Source organism: Lampetra planeri, chromosome 18 (genome assembly GCF_965212315.1).
Source record: "Lampetra planeri chromosome 18, kcLamPlan1.2.h2, whole genome shotgun sequence".
NCBI lineage: Eukaryota > Metazoa > Chordata > Hyperoartia > Petromyzontiformes > Petromyzontidae > Lampetra > Lampetra planeri.
This window is the reverse complement of record NC_136124.1, coordinates 11,834,574-11,850,541: the sequence shown is the minus strand read 5'-3', so window position 1 is coordinate 11,850,541 and position 15,968 is coordinate 11,834,574. Positions and strand designations below refer to the sequence as shown.

Below are 15,968 nucleotides of genomic sequence, written 5' to 3'. Positions count from 1 at the left end.
GCCGGGAAGCTTAAATGCATGGCGGCCGCGAATCAACAGGACTGGGACGAACACCTCCCCTATGCCCTGTTCGCCTACACCACCGCCGTTCACACATCTACAGGACAGACCCCGTTCCTAATGATGTTTGGTTGCGAGTCTCGCCTGCCCGCAGATCTGCTGTTCGGTGTCCCTCCGCCGCAACGGGAGGAAGGGAGCCACCCCGTGGAGCACTTGCTGGAGACCCTCCGAGGGGCCAGGGGCCGAGCCTACCCGCACGGAGAGGCCGCGCACCAGCGGCAAGAGCAGGGCGCCCGACCCCGTATGGAGCCCCCCTTCTACACTGCGGGCTCCGAGGTGTGGCTGTACACTCCCCGCATCGGTGCCGGACAGGTGGGGAAGCTGACCACCTACTGGCGAGGACCCTGGATTGTGAGACGGCAGATCTCACCATGGACGGTGCTGATTCAGGGAGGAGAGAGGGGCCGGGAGATGGTGGTCAACATCCGCCGACTGAAGCCGTGGCGAGCAGCCCCCGAGGGGGGGAGCCCCGCCGTCCAAGTACCCCGAAACCCCGGGGTCCCCCCACCCCCCGTGCCCGGGGGCCTCGCGCAGTATATGGGCCCCACAGAGCCCCGGGCTCCGAGGGGCCCCGGGCGGGGCCGTGGGCGACGAGGACGGCGACCCCTAAACCCCACCGCCTCTGAGTTTGTTCCCCAGCCCGCAGGTGCCAGGGGCCGAGGGGAGCCGTTGGAATGGAGGAGGAGACCACCGCCGGAGCCCCAGGAGACGGAGCCGCCACCCCCGAGGCCAGCCACAAGGGCCGGGCGAATCCCGCGGACCCCACGGCGATACCTCGTGGGGGCAACCCAGGCGAGGTGCTCCAGTCAACCCGGGACGGGGACTGGCACCCCGGGGGGCTATGTGGTGCCACAGCGACGGGGCCGCTCTGCCGAGCCAGGGAGCCGCCCGGCTTCCCCCACCGCACTGCCCCCCATCACCCCCCCCACATAAGCACACACCCGCACGCATTCCCCCCCCCCATAGAGCTGGAAGGGAAGGTCACCTGATCGACCGGTTTTTATCCGAGAAACCCTTATCGGGAATAACTCTCACGGTTTCCGGCGATCAGGGAATTGGATGACCTCCCCCGTGCTACGTGGCACTGCGGCGCTGCGGCCAGCCTTAATATGGTGTGGTCGCGGCGTGGGGCATTCGGCCACCGCGGTTGAGGCGCATTTCCCCCCACACACGCGAGTATCGACGGGGCAGGCAGAGGGAATAAGTATTGTGATAGAGGAGCATCGTTAGAAAACACGCAGCGCATCTGAACGCATAATCAGGCACCCCCGCACAGGCAGCGGAGGGACGACGTAATTACGCTCGGGCACGCAGGCACCATTATTAGGGGAGTTAAAGAATAAGGCTATTAGTATGAATAACCTGGAGAGCGGGGGCACGCGGGCAGCCGTGCACAAATTCCCACGGCGCACCTTTGTAATGGACGCCGCCGCATGAACCTCGATGATGGGGGCCTGCGTGAGAAAGGGATTAATTAGGATTTACGAGCCCATTGTTCAGCGCAGCACCCCTTTGAGGTAGGGAGAATAAATAGGGGGGCGCAAGGGGGAAGGGGCGCGCTTCTCTCCAGGCCATCGGACCAGCAGCAGCTGCAGCCAGCGACCCGGACGTCCGTGCGACGTATCGAGGTACCTCCACGGGCGCCAAACAGTGAGTGGGGAGGTGAGGTAGGATAATAGCCGATAAATAGGGAATAGGTACCGGATTAGTGGAATAGGCCAGCCTCGTCGACTCACTGATTCAACATTAAGTTACCAGGTAATAAATCATTAATAGCGAAGCATGGTCTCGCGTGATCTTGTCGTGCAGTGTGAGCGCGTGGGGAAGCGTGTGTACGCAGTGGTTCTGTAGTGCTGCGGCTCGCCTCGGGGGAGCGCTGCGCAGAGCGGTGCGCGTGTGGGTGCGCGTGTGTTCACTACGTATATGATACAGGTGTGCGATCACAACGTGAGTGCTCCGTGTTGAGTGAGTGCCGCGCAGAGCTGTGTGTGGGTGTGCGCGTACGTAAATTAACCATGCCGGCTACGCGGACCCGCGGTGGAGGGGAATCCTCGGGCGACGGCTCCCACACCACGGGTGGGGAACCTAGCAGCGGGGGGGCGATTGATGATGCTTGCACGGCCGTTAACATTATCGAGGGAGGGATCTCGGGGGCTAGCGACCCCCACATTATCGCTTCTCGGCCTTTTGGCTAAGATCAAGTGTAGTATCTGTTCTTATCAGTTTAATATCTGATACGTACCACATTGTGGTACCTTATATTAAATTGATTTTTGGGACAGGGAGATGGAATAGGGGCTTGCTCCGTCCACTCCGCGCATCAACCCGGTATTGCAGTTTCTCCGGGAATGGTGCACCTCCCTGCTGGGGGAGGGATATCATCAAACAAAAATAGACTATGGTGGGTTTGCAAACCCCATTTCCGCTGTTTGTCCGTAATTGGGTGCGTTCTCTCCTGTTTTGTTACCAGTCCCCTCCATCTTCTCATTTGTGCCCTGGATAGCTGTCAAATTTCAAAAATCTATCAAACTCTTTTCACAGGTATCCAGTCGGTGTGGGTCAAGAAGTAATATGTCATATGCACATGCACTTATATACAAACAGTTTGTTTTATCCTGTACTGCTTTGTTTGTTACGTCTTCATAACGCAGTATTGCCCATAATTCCGTAATTTACCTATCTTAGTCTATCTTGCTTCATGTGCTATGTAGAAAGGCCTTAGGCTGAAAATGTTCTATACCTTCCTTTAGGGACAGTGTTTTTTAACGAACGATATTTTTTCGATAGTTTTTTTCATTCATATGTATTGGTCGTACAATTTGTATTATTAAATTAGCATTTTCAGATTCAAATTCTCTGAATCAATTACACTTGCACCTAAGAACTTCCTCGTTTGTTGGCAGAAACAAACTCGGTTTAATTATTTCTGGGTGTGCGAAAGCCTTTTGCAGAAATTTAGATTTTGTCCTGGTTTCAAATATGAATGGCCGTGTGCGTGACTGATGCTCGTTTAATATTACGTATCTCTTAACACGATGGCACATGCGGAATGGTCGTGATAACGTCTGCGCATATTCTTTGGTGAAGTCACGTAAAGTATTTTTTTGTAATTTTTGTTATTTTCTTTGATCCTATCTATGTGACTTTACCGAAAGACCCAAATAATATTCGCACAATAAGTTACCACGACCATTCCGCATGTGCCATGATGTTAAAAATAACAAAGTAGTTTTTTGTTATTTTTTGATATTTCTTTGAACCTATCTACATGACTTTACCGAAAGGCCCAAAGAATATGAATACCTGCAGTCACGAAAGCTTTAAGTCAGTATTTATTGTGCGAAATAACGGGTGGAGGCCCCATGGTGTAGAGAGAGTATTGGCGTATGTAATCTCCACCACTGGCAAGTGTGTGTTATCGCTTCTCGGCCTTTTGGCTAAGATCAAGTGTAGTATCTGTTCTTATCAGTTTAATATCTGATACGTACCACATTGTGGTACCTTATATTAAATTGATTTTTGGGACAGGGAGATGGAATAGGGGCTTGCTCCGTCCACTCCGCGCATCAACCCGGTATTGCAGTTTCTCCGGGAATGGTGCACCTCCCTGCTGGGGGAGGGATATCATCAAACAAAAGTAGACTATGTTGGGTTTGCAAACTCCATTTGCGCTGTTTGTCCGTAATTGGGTGCGTTCTCTCCTGCTTTGTTACCAGTCCCCTCCATCTTCTCATTTGTGCCCTGGATAGCTGTCAAATTTCAAAAATCTATCAAACTCTTTTCACAAGTATCCAGTCGGTGTGGGTCAAGAAGTAATATGTCATATGCAAATGCACTTATATACAAACAGTTTGTTTTATCCTGTACTGCTCTGTTTGTTACGTCTTCATAACGCAGTATTGCCCATAATTCCGTAATTTACCTATCTTAGTCTATCTTGCTTCATGTGCTATGTAGAAAGGCCTTAGGCTGAAATTTTACTATACCTTCCTTTAGGGACAGTGTTTATTAACGAACGATATTTTTTCGATAGTTTTTTTTCATTCATATGTATTGGTCGTACAATTTGTATTATTAAATTAGCATTTTCAGATTCTAACTCTCTGAATCAATTACACTTGCACCTAATAACTTCCTCGTTTGTTGGCAGAAACAAACTCGGTTTAATTATTTCTGGGTGTGCCAAAGCCTTTTGCAGAAATTGAGATTCTGTCCCGGTTTCAAACATGAATGGCCGTGTGCGTGACTGATGCTTGTTTAATATTCCGTATCTCTTAACACCATGGCACATGCGGAATGGTCGTGATAACTTCTGCGCATATTCTTTGGTAAAGTCACGTAAAGTATTTTTTTGCAATTTTTGTTATTTTCTTTGAACCTATCTATGTGACTTTACCGAAAGACCCAAATAATATTCGCACAATAAGTTACCACGACCATTCCGCATGTGCCATGGTGTTAAAGTAACAAAGTCGTTTTTTTGTAATTTTTTGAAAATTTTCTTTGAACCTATCTACATGACTTTACCGAAAGGCCCAAAGAATATTACTTCCTGCAGTCACGAAAGCTTTAAGTCGGTATTTATTGTGCGAAGTAACGGGTGAAGGCCCCATGGTGTAGAGAGAGTCTTGGCGTATGTAATCTCCACCACTGGCAAGTGTGTGTTATCGCTTCTCGGCCTTTTGGCTAAGATCAAGTGTAGTATCTGTTCTTATCAGTTTAATATCTGATACGTACCACCTTGTGGTACCTTATATTAAATTGATTTTTGGGACAGGGAGATGGAATAGGGGCTTGCTCCGTCCACTCCGCGCATCAACCCGGTATTGCAGTTTCTCCGGGAATGGTGCACCTCCCTGCTGGGGGAGGGATATCATCAAACAAAAGTAGACTATGTTGGGTTTGCAAACCCCATTTGCGCTGTTTGTCCGTAATTGGGTGCGTTCTCTCCTGCTTTGTTACCCGTCCCCTCCATCTTCTCATTTGTGCCCTGGATAGCTGTCAAATTTAATAATCTATCAAACTATTTTCACAGGTATCCAGTCGGTGTGGGTCAAGAAGTAATATGTCATATGCGCATGCACTTATATACACACAGTTTGTTTTATCCTGTACTGCTCTGTTTGTTACGTCTTCATAACGCAGTATTGCCCATAATTCTGTAATTTACCTATCTTAGTCTATCTTGCTTCATGTGCTATGTAGAAAGGCCTTAGGCTGAAATGTGTTTATTAACGAACGATATTTTTTCGATAGTTTTTTTTCATTCATATGTATTGGTCGTACAATTTGTATTATTATATTAGCATTTTCAGATTCTAATTCTCTGAATCAATTACAATTGCACCTAAGAACTTCCTCGTTTGTTGGCAGAAACAAACTCGGTTTAATTATTTCTGGGTGTGCCAAAGCCTTTTGCAGAAATTGAGATTTTTTCCCGGTTTCAAATATGAATGGCCGTGTGCGTGACTGATGCTTGTTTAATATTCCGTATCTCTTAACGCCATGGCACATGCGGAATGGTCGTGATAACTTCTGCGCATATTCTTTGGTAAAGTCACGTAAAGTATTTTTTTGTAATTTTTGTTATTTTCTTTGAAGCTATCTATGTGACTTTACCGAAAGACCCAAATAATATTCGCACAATAAGTTACCACGACCATTCCGCATGTGCCATGGTGTTAAAAATAACAAAGTAGTTTTTTGTTAGTTTTTTTTTATATTTATTTGAACCTATCTACATGACTTTACCGAAAGGCCCAAAGAATATGAATTCCTGCAGTCACGAAAGCTTTAAGTCAGTATTTATTCTGCGTAGTAACGGGTGGAGGCCACATGGTGTAGAGAGAGTCTTGGCGTATGTAATCTCCACCACTGGCAAGTGTGTGTTATCGCTTCTCGGCCTTTTGGCTAAGATCAAGTGTAGTATCTGTTCTTATCAGTTTAATATCTGATACGTACCACATTGTGGTACCTTATATTAAATTGATTTTTGGGACAGGGAGATGGAATAGGGGCTTGCTCCGTCCACTCCGCGCATCAACCCGGTATTGCAGTTTCTCCGGGAATGGTGCACCTCCCTGCTGGGGGAGGGATATCATCAAACAAAAGTAGACTATGTTGGGTTTGCAAACCCCATTTGCGCTGTTTGTCCGTAATTGGGTGCGTTCTCTCCTGCTTTGTTACCAGTCCCCTCCATCTTCTCATTTGTGCCCTGTATAGCTGTCAAATTTCAAAAATCTATCAAACTCTTTTCACAGGTATCCAGTCGGTGTGGGTCAAGAAGTAATATGTCATATGCACATGCACTTATATACAAACAGTTTGTTTCATCTTGTACTGCTCTGTTTGTTACGTCTTCATAACGCAGTATTGCCCATAATTCCGTAATTTACCTATCTTAGTCTATCTTGCTTCATGTGCTATGTAGAAAGGCCTTAGGCTGAAATTTTACTATACCTTCCTTTAGGGACAGTGTTTATTAACGAACGATATTTTTTCGATAGTTTTTTTTCATTCATATGTATTGGTCGTACAATTTGTATTATTATATTAGCATTTTCAGATTCTAATTCTCTTAATCAATTACAATTGCACCTAAGAACTTCCTCGTTTGTTGGCAGAAACAAACTCGGTTTAATTTTTTCTGGGTGTGCCAAAGCCTTTTGCAGAAATTGAGATTTTGTCCCGGTTTCAATATGAATGGCCGTGTGCGTGACTGATGCTTGTTTAATATTCCGTATCTCTTAACGCCATGGCACATGCGGAATGGTCGTGATAACTTCTGCGCATATTCTTTGGTAAAGTCACGTAAAGTATTTTTTTGTAATTTTTGTTATTTTCTTTGAACCTATCTATGTGACTTTACCGAAAGACCCAAATAATATTCGCACAATAAGTTACCACGACCATTCCGCATGTGCCATGGTGTTAAAAATAACAAAGTAGTTTTTTGTAATTTTTTGATATTTTCTTTGAACCTATCTACATGACTTTACCGAAAGGCCCAAAGAATATGAATTCCTGCAGTCACGAAAGCTTTAAGTCAGTATTTATTGTGCGTAGTAACGGGTGGAGGCCCCATGGTGTAGAGAGAGTTTTGGTGTATGTAATCTCCACCACTGGCAAGTGTGTGTTATCGCTTCTCGGCCTTTTGGCTAAGATCAAGTGTAGTATCTGTTCTTATCAGTTTAATATCTGATACGTGCCACATTGTGGTACCTTATATTAAATAGATTTTTGGGACAGGGAGATGGAATAGGGGCTTGCTCCGTCCACTCCGCGCATCAACCCGGTATTGCAGTTTCTCCTGGAATGGTGCACCTCTCTGCTGGGGGAGGAATATCATCAAACAAAAGTAGACTATGTTGGGTTTGCAAACCCCATTTCCGCTGTTTGTCCGTAATTGGGTGCGTTCTCTCCTGTTTTGTTACCAGTCCCCTCCATCTTCTCATTTGTGCCCTGGATAGCTGTCAAATTTCAAAAATCTATCAAACTATTTTCACAGCTATCCAGTCGTGTGGGGTCAAGAAGTAATATGTCATATGCACATGCACTTATATACAAACAGTTTGTTTCATCCTGTACTGCTCTGTTTGTTACGTCTTCATAACGCAGTATTGCCCATAATTCCGTAATTTACCTATCTTAGTCTATCTTGCTTCATGTGCTATGTAGAAAGGACTTAGGCTGAAATTGTACTATTCCTTCCTTTAGGGACAGTGTTTATTAACGAACGATATTTTTTCGATAGTTTTTTTTCATTCATATGTATTGGTCGTACAATTTGTATTATTAAATTAGCATTTTCAGATTCTAATTCTCTGAATCAATTACAATTGCACCTAAGAACTTCCTCGTTTGTTGGCAGAAACAAACTCGGTTAAATTATTTCTGGGTGTGCCAAAGCCTTTTGCAGAAATTGAGATTTTGTCCCGGTTTCAAATATGAATGGCCGTGTGCGTGACTGATGCTTGTTTAATATTCCGTATCTCTTAACGCCATGGCACATGCGGAATAGTCGTGATAACTTCTGCGCATATTCTTTGGTAAAGTCACGTAAAGTATTTTTTTGTAATTTTTGTTATTTTCTTTGAACCTATCTATGTGACTTTACCGAAAGACCCAAATAATATTCGCACAATAAGTTACCACGACCATTCCGCATGTGCCATGGTGTTAAAAATAACAAAGTAGTTTTTTGTAATTTTTTGATATTTTCTTTGAACCTATCTACATGACTTTACCGAAAGGCCCAAAGAATATTACTTCCTGCAGTCACGAAAGCTTTAAGTCAGTATTTATTGTGCGTAGTAACGGGTGGAGGCCCCATGGTGTAGAGAGAGTCTTGGCGTATGTAATCTCCACCACTGGCAAGTGTGTGTTATCGCTTCTCGGCCTTTTGGCTAAGATCAAGTGTAGTATCTGTTCTTATCAGTTTAATATCTGATACGTACCACATTGTGGTACCTTATATTAAATTGATTTTTGGGACAGGGAGATGGAATAGGGGCTTGCTCCGTCCACTCCGCGCATCAACCCGGTATTGCAGTTTCTCCTGGAATGGTGCACCTCTCTGCTGGGGGAGGAATATCATCAAACAAAAGTAGACTATGTTGGGTTTGCAAACCCCATTTCCGCTGTTTGTCCGTAATTGGGTGCGTTCTCTCCTGTTTTGTTACCAGTCCCCTCCATCTTCTCATTTGTGCCCTGGATAGCTGTCAAATTTCAAAAATCTATCAAACTATTTTCACAGCTATCCAGTCGTGTGGGGTCAAGAAGTAATATGTCATATGCACATGCACTTATATACAAACAGTTTGTTTCATCCTGTACTGCTCTGTTTGTTACGTCTTCATAACGCAGTATTGCCCATAATTCCGTAATTTACCTATCTTAGTCTATCTTGCTTCATGTGCTATGTAGAAAGGACTTAGGCTGAAATTGTACTATTCCTTCCTTTAGGGACAGTGTTTATTAACGAACGATATTTTTTCGATAGTTTTTTTTCATTCATATGTATTGGTCGTACAATTTGTATTATTAAATTAGCATTTTCAGATTCTAATTCTCTGAATCAATTACAATTGCACCTAAGAACTTCCTCGTTTGTTGGCAGAAACAAACTCGGTTAAATTATTTCTGGGTGTGCCAAAGCCTTTTGCAGAAATTGAGATTTTGTCCCGGTTTCAAATATGAATGGCCGTGTGCGTGACTGATGCTTGTTTAATATTCCGTATCTCTTAACGCCATGGCACATGCGGAATAGTCGTGATAACTTCTGCGCATATTCTTTGGTAAAGTCACGTAAAGTATTTTTTTGTAATTTTTGTTATTTTCTTTGAACCTATCTATGTGACTTTACCGAAAGACCCAAATAATATTCGCACAATAAGTTACCACGACCATTCCGCATGTGCCATGGTGTTAAAAATAACAAAGTAGTTTTTTGTAATTTTTTGATATTTTCTTTGAACCTATCTACATGACTTTACCGAAAGGCCCAAAGAATATTACTTCCTGCAGTCACGAAAGCTTTAAGTCAGTATTTATTGTGCGTAGTAACGGGTGGAGGCCCCATGGTGTAGAGAGAGTCTTGGCGTATGTAATCTCCACCACTGGCAAGTGTGTGTTATCGCTTCTCGGCCTTTTGGCTAAGATCAAGTGTAGTATCTGTTCTTATCAGTTTAATATCTGATACGTACCACATTGTGGTACCTTATATTAAATTGATTTTTGGGACAGGGAGATGGAATAGGGGCTTGCTCCGTCCACTCCGCGCATCAACACGGTATTGCAGTTTCTCCGGGAATGGTGCACCTCCCTGCTGGGGGAGGGATATCATCAAACAAAAGTAGACTATGTTGGGTTTGCAAACCCCATTTGCGCTGTTTGTCCGTAATTGGGTGCGTTCTCTCCTGCTTTGTTACCAGTCCCCTCCATCTTCTCATTTGTGCCCTGGATAGCTGTCAAATTTCAAAAATCTATCAAACTCTTTTCACAGGTATCCAGTCGGTGTGGGTCAAGAAGTAATATGTCATATGCGCATGCACTTATATACACACAGTTTGTTTTATCCTGTACTGCTCTGTTTGTTACGTCTTCAAATCGCAGTATTGCCCATAATTCTGTAATTTACCTATCTTAGTCTATCTTGCTTCATGTGCTATGTAGAAAGGCCTTAGGCTGAAATGTGTTTATTAACGAACGATATTTTTTCGATAGTTTTTTTTCATTCATATGTATTGGTCGTACAATTTGTATTATTATATTAGCATTTTCAGATTCTAATTCTCTGAATCAATTACAATTGCACCTAAGAACTTCCTCGTTTGTTGGCAGAAACAAACTCGGTTTAATTATTTCTGGGTGTGCCAAAGCCTTTTGCAGAAATTGAGATTTTTTCCCGGTTTCAAATATGAATGGCCGTGTGCGTGACTGATGCTTGTTTAATATTCCGTATCTCTTAACGCCATGGCACATGCGGAATGGTCGTGATAACTTCTGCGCATATTCTTTGGTAAAGTCACGTAAAGTATTTTTTTGTAATTTTTGTTATTTTCTTTGAAGCTATCTATGTGACTTTACCGAAAGACCCAAATAATATTCGCACAATAAGTTACCACGACCATTCCGCATGTGCCATGGTGTTAAAAATAACAAAGTAGTTTTTTGTTAGTTTTTTGATATTTCTTTGAACCTATCTACATGACTTTACCGAAAGGCCCAAAGAATATGAATTCCTGCAGTCACGAAAGCTTTAAGTCAGTATTTATTGTGCGTAGTAACGGGTGGAGGCCCCATGGTGTAGAGAGAGTCTTGGCGTATGTAATCTCCACCACTGGCAAGTGTGTGTTATCGCTTCTCGGCCTTTTGGCTAAGATCAAGTGTAGTATCTGTTCTTATCAGTTTAATATCTGATACGTACCACATTGTGGTACCTTATATTAAATTGATTTTTGGGACAGGGAGATGGAATAGGGGCTTGCTCCGTCCACTCCGCGCATCAACCCGGTATTGCAGTTTCTCCGGGAATGGTGCACCTCCCTGCTGGGGGAGGGATATCATCAAACAAAAGTAGACTATGTTGGCTTTGCAAACCCCATTTGCGCTGTTTGTCCGTAATTGGGTGCGTTCTCTCCTGCTTTGTTACCAGTCCCCTCCATCTTCTCATTTGTGCCCTGTATAGCTGTCAAATTTCAAAAATCTATCAAACTCTTTTCACAGGTATTCAGTCGGTGTGGGTCAAGAAGTAATATGTCATATGCACATGCACTTATATACAAACAGTTTGTTTTATCTTGTACTGCTCTGTTTGTTACGTCTTCATAACGCAGTATTGCCCATAATTCCGTAATTTACCTATCTTAGTCTATCTTGCTTCATGTGCTAGGTAGAAATGCCTTAGGCTGAAATTTTACTATACCTTCCTTTAGGGACAGTGTTTATTAACGAACGATATTTTTTCGATAGTTTTTTTTCATTCATATGTATTGGTCGTACAATTTGTATTATTATATTAGCATTTTCAGATTATAATTCTCTGAATCAATTACACTTGCACCTAAGAACTTCCTCGTTTGTTGGCAGAAACAAACTCGGTTTAATTATTTCTGGGTGTGCCAAAGCCTTTTGCAGAAATTTAGATTTTGTCCCGGTTTCAAACATGAATGGCCGTGTGCGTGACTGATGCTTGTTTAATATTCCGTATCTCTTAACACCATGGCACATGCGGAATGGTCGTGATAACTTCTGCGCATATTCTTTGGTAAAGTCACGTAAAGTATTTTTTTGCAATTTTTGTTATTTTCTTTGAACCTATCTATGTGACAATACCGAAAGACCCAAATAATATTCGCACAATAAGTTACCACGACCATTCCGCATGTGCCATGGTGTTAAAAATAACAAAGTAGTTTTTTCTTATTTTTTGATATTTTCTTTGAACCTATCTACATGACTTTACCGAAATGCCCAAAGAATATGAATTCCTGCAGCCACGAAAGCTATAAGTCGGTATTTATTGTGCGAAGTAACGGGTGGAGGCCCCATGGTGTAGAGAGAGTTTTGGCGTATGTAATCTCCACCACTGGCAAGTGTGTGTTATCGCTTCTCGGACTTTTGGCTAAGATCAAGTGTAGTATCTGTTCTTATCAGTTTAATATCTGATACGTACCACATTGTGGTACCTTATATTAAATTGATTTTTGGGACAGGGAGATGGAATAGGGGCTTGCTCCGTCCACTCCGCGCATCAACCCGGTATTGCAGTTTCTCCGGGAATGGTGCACCTCGCTGCTGGGGGAGGAATATCATCAAACAAAAGTAGACTATGTTGGGTTTGCAAACCCCATTTCCGCTGTTTGTCCGTAATTGGGTGCGTTCTCTCCTGTTTTGTTACCAGTCCCCTCCATCTTCTCATTTGTGCCCTGGATAGCTGTCAAATTTCAAAAATCTATCAAACTATTTTCACAGCTATCCAGTCGGTGTGGGTCAAGAAGTAATATGTCATATGCACATGCACTTATATACAAACAGTTTGTTTCATCCTGTACTGCTCTGTTTGTTACGTCTTCATAACGCAGTATTGCCCATAATTCCGTAATTTACCTATCTTAGTCTATCTTGCTTCATGTGCTATGTAGAAAGGCCTTAGGCTGAAATTTTACTATACCTTCCTTTAGGGACAGTGTTTATTAACGAACGATATTTTTTCGATAGTTTTTTTTCATTCATATGTATTGGTCGTACAATTTGTATTATTATATTAGCATTTTCAGATTCTAATTCTCTTAATCAATTACAATTGCACCTAAGAACTTCCTCGTTTGTTGGCAGAAACAAACTCGGTTTAATTTTTTCTGGGTGTGCCAATGCCTTTTGCAGAAATTGAGATTTTGTCCCGGTTTCAAATATGAATGGCCGTGTGCGTGACTGATGCTTGTTTAATATTCCGTATCTCTTAACGCCATGGCACATGCGGAATGGTCGTGATAACTTCTGCGCATATTCTTTGGTAAAGTCACGTAAAGTATTTTTTTGTAATTTTTGTTATTTTCTTTCAACCTATCTATGTGACTTTACCGAAAGACCCAAATAATATTCGCACAATAAGTTACCACGACCATTCCGCATGTGCCATGGTGTTAAAAATAACAAAGTATTTTTTTCTTATTTTTTGATATTTTCTTTGAACCTATCTACATGACTTTACCGAAAGGCCCAAAGAATATGAATTCCTGCAGTCACGAAAGCTTTAAGTCAGTATTTATTGTGCGTAGTAACGGGTGGAGGCCCCATGGTGTAGAGAGAGTTTTGGCGTATGTAATCTCCACCACTGGCAAGTGTGTGTTATCGCTTCTCGGCCTTTTGGCTAAGATCAAGTGTAGTATCTGTTCTTATCAGTTTAATATCTGATACGTACCACATTGTGGTACCTTATATTAAATAGATTTTTGGGACAGGGAGATGGAATAGGGGCTTGCTCCGTCCACTCCGCGCATCAACCCGGTATTGCAGTTTCTCCGGAAATGGTGCACCTCCCTGCTGGGGGAGGAATATCATCAAACAAAAGTAGACTATGTTGGGTTTGCAAACCCCATTTCCGCTGTTTGTCCGTAATTGGGTGCGTTCTCTCCTGTTTTGTTACCAGTCCCCTCCATCTTCTCATTTGTGCCCTGGATAGCTGTCAAATTTAAAAAAATCTATCAAACTATTTTCACAGGTATCCAGTCGGTGTGGGTCAAGAAGTAATATGTCATATGCACATGCACTTATATACAAACAGTTTGTTTTATCCTGTACTGCTCTGTTTGTTACGTCTTCATAACGCAGTATTGCCCATAATTCCGTAATTTACCTATCTTAGTCTATCTTGCTTCATGTGCTATGTAGAAAGGCCTTAGGCTGAAATTTTACTATACCTTCCTTTAGGGACAGTGTTTATTAACGAACGATATTTTTTCGATAGTTTTTTTTCATTCATATGTGTAGTACCGTCGAATACAGGTCGACACCCGGGGTTGAGGCACACTGAGGTTTATTACAGCAACCGTTGTGACATACACACTTGAGGGGGTATTGGCCCCCTCACCCGTCTATCTGAGGACACACCTCCTAGCTAACCCTAGCCTGCCTCAGAGTCCTCCTCTCGTGGACTAGGGGAGGCTATCTTGGCCCGACACTGGTCAGTCGGGCCCGGTACTCAGAGTCCAGACCAACACTGGCTCTGGCTCTGGCACCACGCCACTGGCTCGAGCCTGCGCGGTCCTGACAAGGACGGCGTACCAGGGGGAGACCAGGGCTCTATCTCGGACGTCTTCCGTCTTCTCTTCTTAGCTAACCCAACTCTCCCTAGCCCCCCGATACATTCCCCTTTTATACATCCCCCTCCCTGAGGGGTGGGGCCCCGGGGGATCGTAACGTCCGAAGCGCGGACGTCGTAGAGGGCACCTGCCCGTGCACTGACGTAGCCCCGCCCACTGTGCTAGTTTCCCGTAGGATCCCATACATATCAGCTCGACACATATTTCCTCCGTAAGACCCCTACATCACCTCCCCCTGTACAGCTCCCAGCCGTCCCGGCTGCAACATCGACAATAAAAGTTTATTCAGCCCTCGATTCCCCAGCGTGTGCCTCATTTTTTCAACAATAACGCAACGAGAAGAACAACAGGAAGGAGGAAAGAAAAAAAATAACCCGACGAACCCCCCCCGCGAATAAATACGAAAACCGTAGGACGAGCGTATATACACGTGTTTCTTTACCTGGAGTCCCCCCCCAGCCCCCCACAGAACACACACAACACACACAACACACACCCAATAATCGTACAACGCAGCGCGGCACGTGCCGGGAACACAGCACGGACGCCCCACACCGTGAGCACAACATGCGAATGTACACCGGAAAGAGAAGCCACAAAAGACGCAAAAAAAAAAAAAATTCTTCTCTTTTTTTTCACAAGAGTTTGCGCATTTTTGCGCGCGTCCTCGCCGCAGGCCCGTCACACGGGACAGGCGCGGCCGGCAGGCCGTCGGCCGGCAGGTGTTCATCACAGAGCGAGTCTGTTGCCGACGTCGCAAGACCCTCAGCATCACCTGCGGGGGTCGTCGGGCGTGAGCCCGTCACTCCCGGTGCACCTGGGGGTGGGACAGCCTGCAGCACGTTAGGCGGGAGCAACGGAGAAGACCCCTCTGAGTCGGACGCCCCCCCACATGCTTGGCCACGCGCGTGTGTAGTGGGATCTCGCACCGCAACGAAGGGTTTTAGCCTGGCGGGGTGTACAAACCACCGGCGCCTCCCCCATTGAATGCGCACGCACTGAGGTCTCAGGACCTCAACCACCTCGACGGGACCCCGCCACGGTCGCAGCAGTTTAGAGGAGGACGCGAGCGGTACCTGGGGACAGTGCAACCATGCCCTGTCCCCCGGCTTCCACTGTATCACATGCGCGCGACCCATTCTGAGGCGCTCATTAGCCCTCTGCCGCCTGGCAGAATTCTGCATGGCAGCATCCCGAGCCTCCGTTAATTTTTCCAGGTTGAATTTAACATGTTCGGCCAATTGAGTTTTTCCCTGCGGCGCCGGGATCTGCAGTTGGGCCTGAACAGGTGGCTCCGGTTCGCGGCCATACATAAGGAAAAAGGGGGAAAATCCCGTCGCAGCATGGGGGGCCAACCGGTATGCTGACAGGACCCCCTGAATTTTCAAATCCCAATCCGTCTGTGAGTCAGAAACGTGCTGCGACAACATCGACGTGATGGTACGATGCAACCGCTCGACCATCCCGTCGGTTTGTGGGTGATATGGAGAGGTGCGAATCTTTTTAGTGCCAAGGATCTCACAGACCTGTTTGAGCAATTTGCTTGAAAATTTTTTACCCTGGTCGGTCAGCAGCCTCTCGGGA

General features: G+C 44.7%; 10 non-coding genes across 10 annotated transcripts; all 10 read left to right on the top strand.

Annotated features, from left to right (window-relative positions):
• The first annotated feature begins 2,231 nt into the window (after positions 1-2,231).
• LOC144723889 (U2 spliceosomal RNA) lies at positions 2,232-2,422 on the top strand. Its single transcript, XR_013586405.1, has one exon. It is a non-coding gene; the product is annotated as a U2 spliceosomal RNA (small nuclear RNA).
• Positions 2,423-3,477: 1,055 nt separating this feature from the next.
• LOC144723887 (U2 spliceosomal RNA) lies at positions 3,478-3,668 on the top strand. The gene has a single exon (XR_013586404.1). It is a non-coding gene; the product is annotated as a U2 spliceosomal RNA (small nuclear RNA).
• A 1,058-nt stretch (positions 3,669-4,726) lies between these two features.
• LOC144723754 (U2 spliceosomal RNA) lies at positions 4,727-4,917 on the top strand. The gene has a single exon (XR_013586280.1). It is a non-coding gene; the product is annotated as a U2 spliceosomal RNA (small nuclear RNA).
• A 1,033-nt stretch (positions 4,918-5,950) lies between these two features.
• LOC144723886 (U2 spliceosomal RNA) lies at positions 5,951-6,141 on the top strand. The gene has a single exon (XR_013586403.1). It is a non-coding gene; the product is annotated as a U2 spliceosomal RNA (small nuclear RNA).
• Positions 6,142-7,197: 1,056 nt separating this feature from the next.
• Positions 7,198-7,388, top strand: LOC144723812 (U2 spliceosomal RNA). Its single transcript, XR_013586338.1, has one exon. It is a non-coding gene; the product is annotated as a U2 spliceosomal RNA (small nuclear RNA).
• A 1,057-nt stretch (positions 7,389-8,445) lies between these two features.
• LOC144723757 (U2 spliceosomal RNA) lies at positions 8,446-8,636 on the top strand. Its single transcript, XR_013586282.1, has one exon. It is a non-coding gene; the product is annotated as a U2 spliceosomal RNA (small nuclear RNA).
• Positions 8,637-9,693: 1,057 nt separating this feature from the next.
• LOC144723767 (U2 spliceosomal RNA) lies at positions 9,694-9,884 on the top strand. The gene has a single exon (XR_013586292.1). It is a non-coding gene; the product is annotated as a U2 spliceosomal RNA (small nuclear RNA).
• Positions 9,885-10,916: 1,032 nt separating this feature from the next.
• LOC144723885 (U2 spliceosomal RNA) lies at positions 10,917-11,107 on the top strand. The gene has a single exon (XR_013586402.1). It is a non-coding gene; the product is annotated as a U2 spliceosomal RNA (small nuclear RNA).
• Positions 11,108-12,164: 1,057 nt separating this feature from the next.
• Positions 12,165-12,355, top strand: LOC144723847 (U2 spliceosomal RNA). The gene has a single exon (XR_013586372.1). It is a non-coding gene; the product is annotated as a U2 spliceosomal RNA (small nuclear RNA).
• Positions 12,356-13,412: 1,057 nt separating this feature from the next.
• On the top strand, positions 13,413-13,603 carry LOC144723807 (U2 spliceosomal RNA). Its single transcript, XR_013586334.1, has one exon. It is a non-coding gene; the product is annotated as a U2 spliceosomal RNA (small nuclear RNA).
• Positions 13,604-15,968: the final 2,365 nt, after the last annotated feature.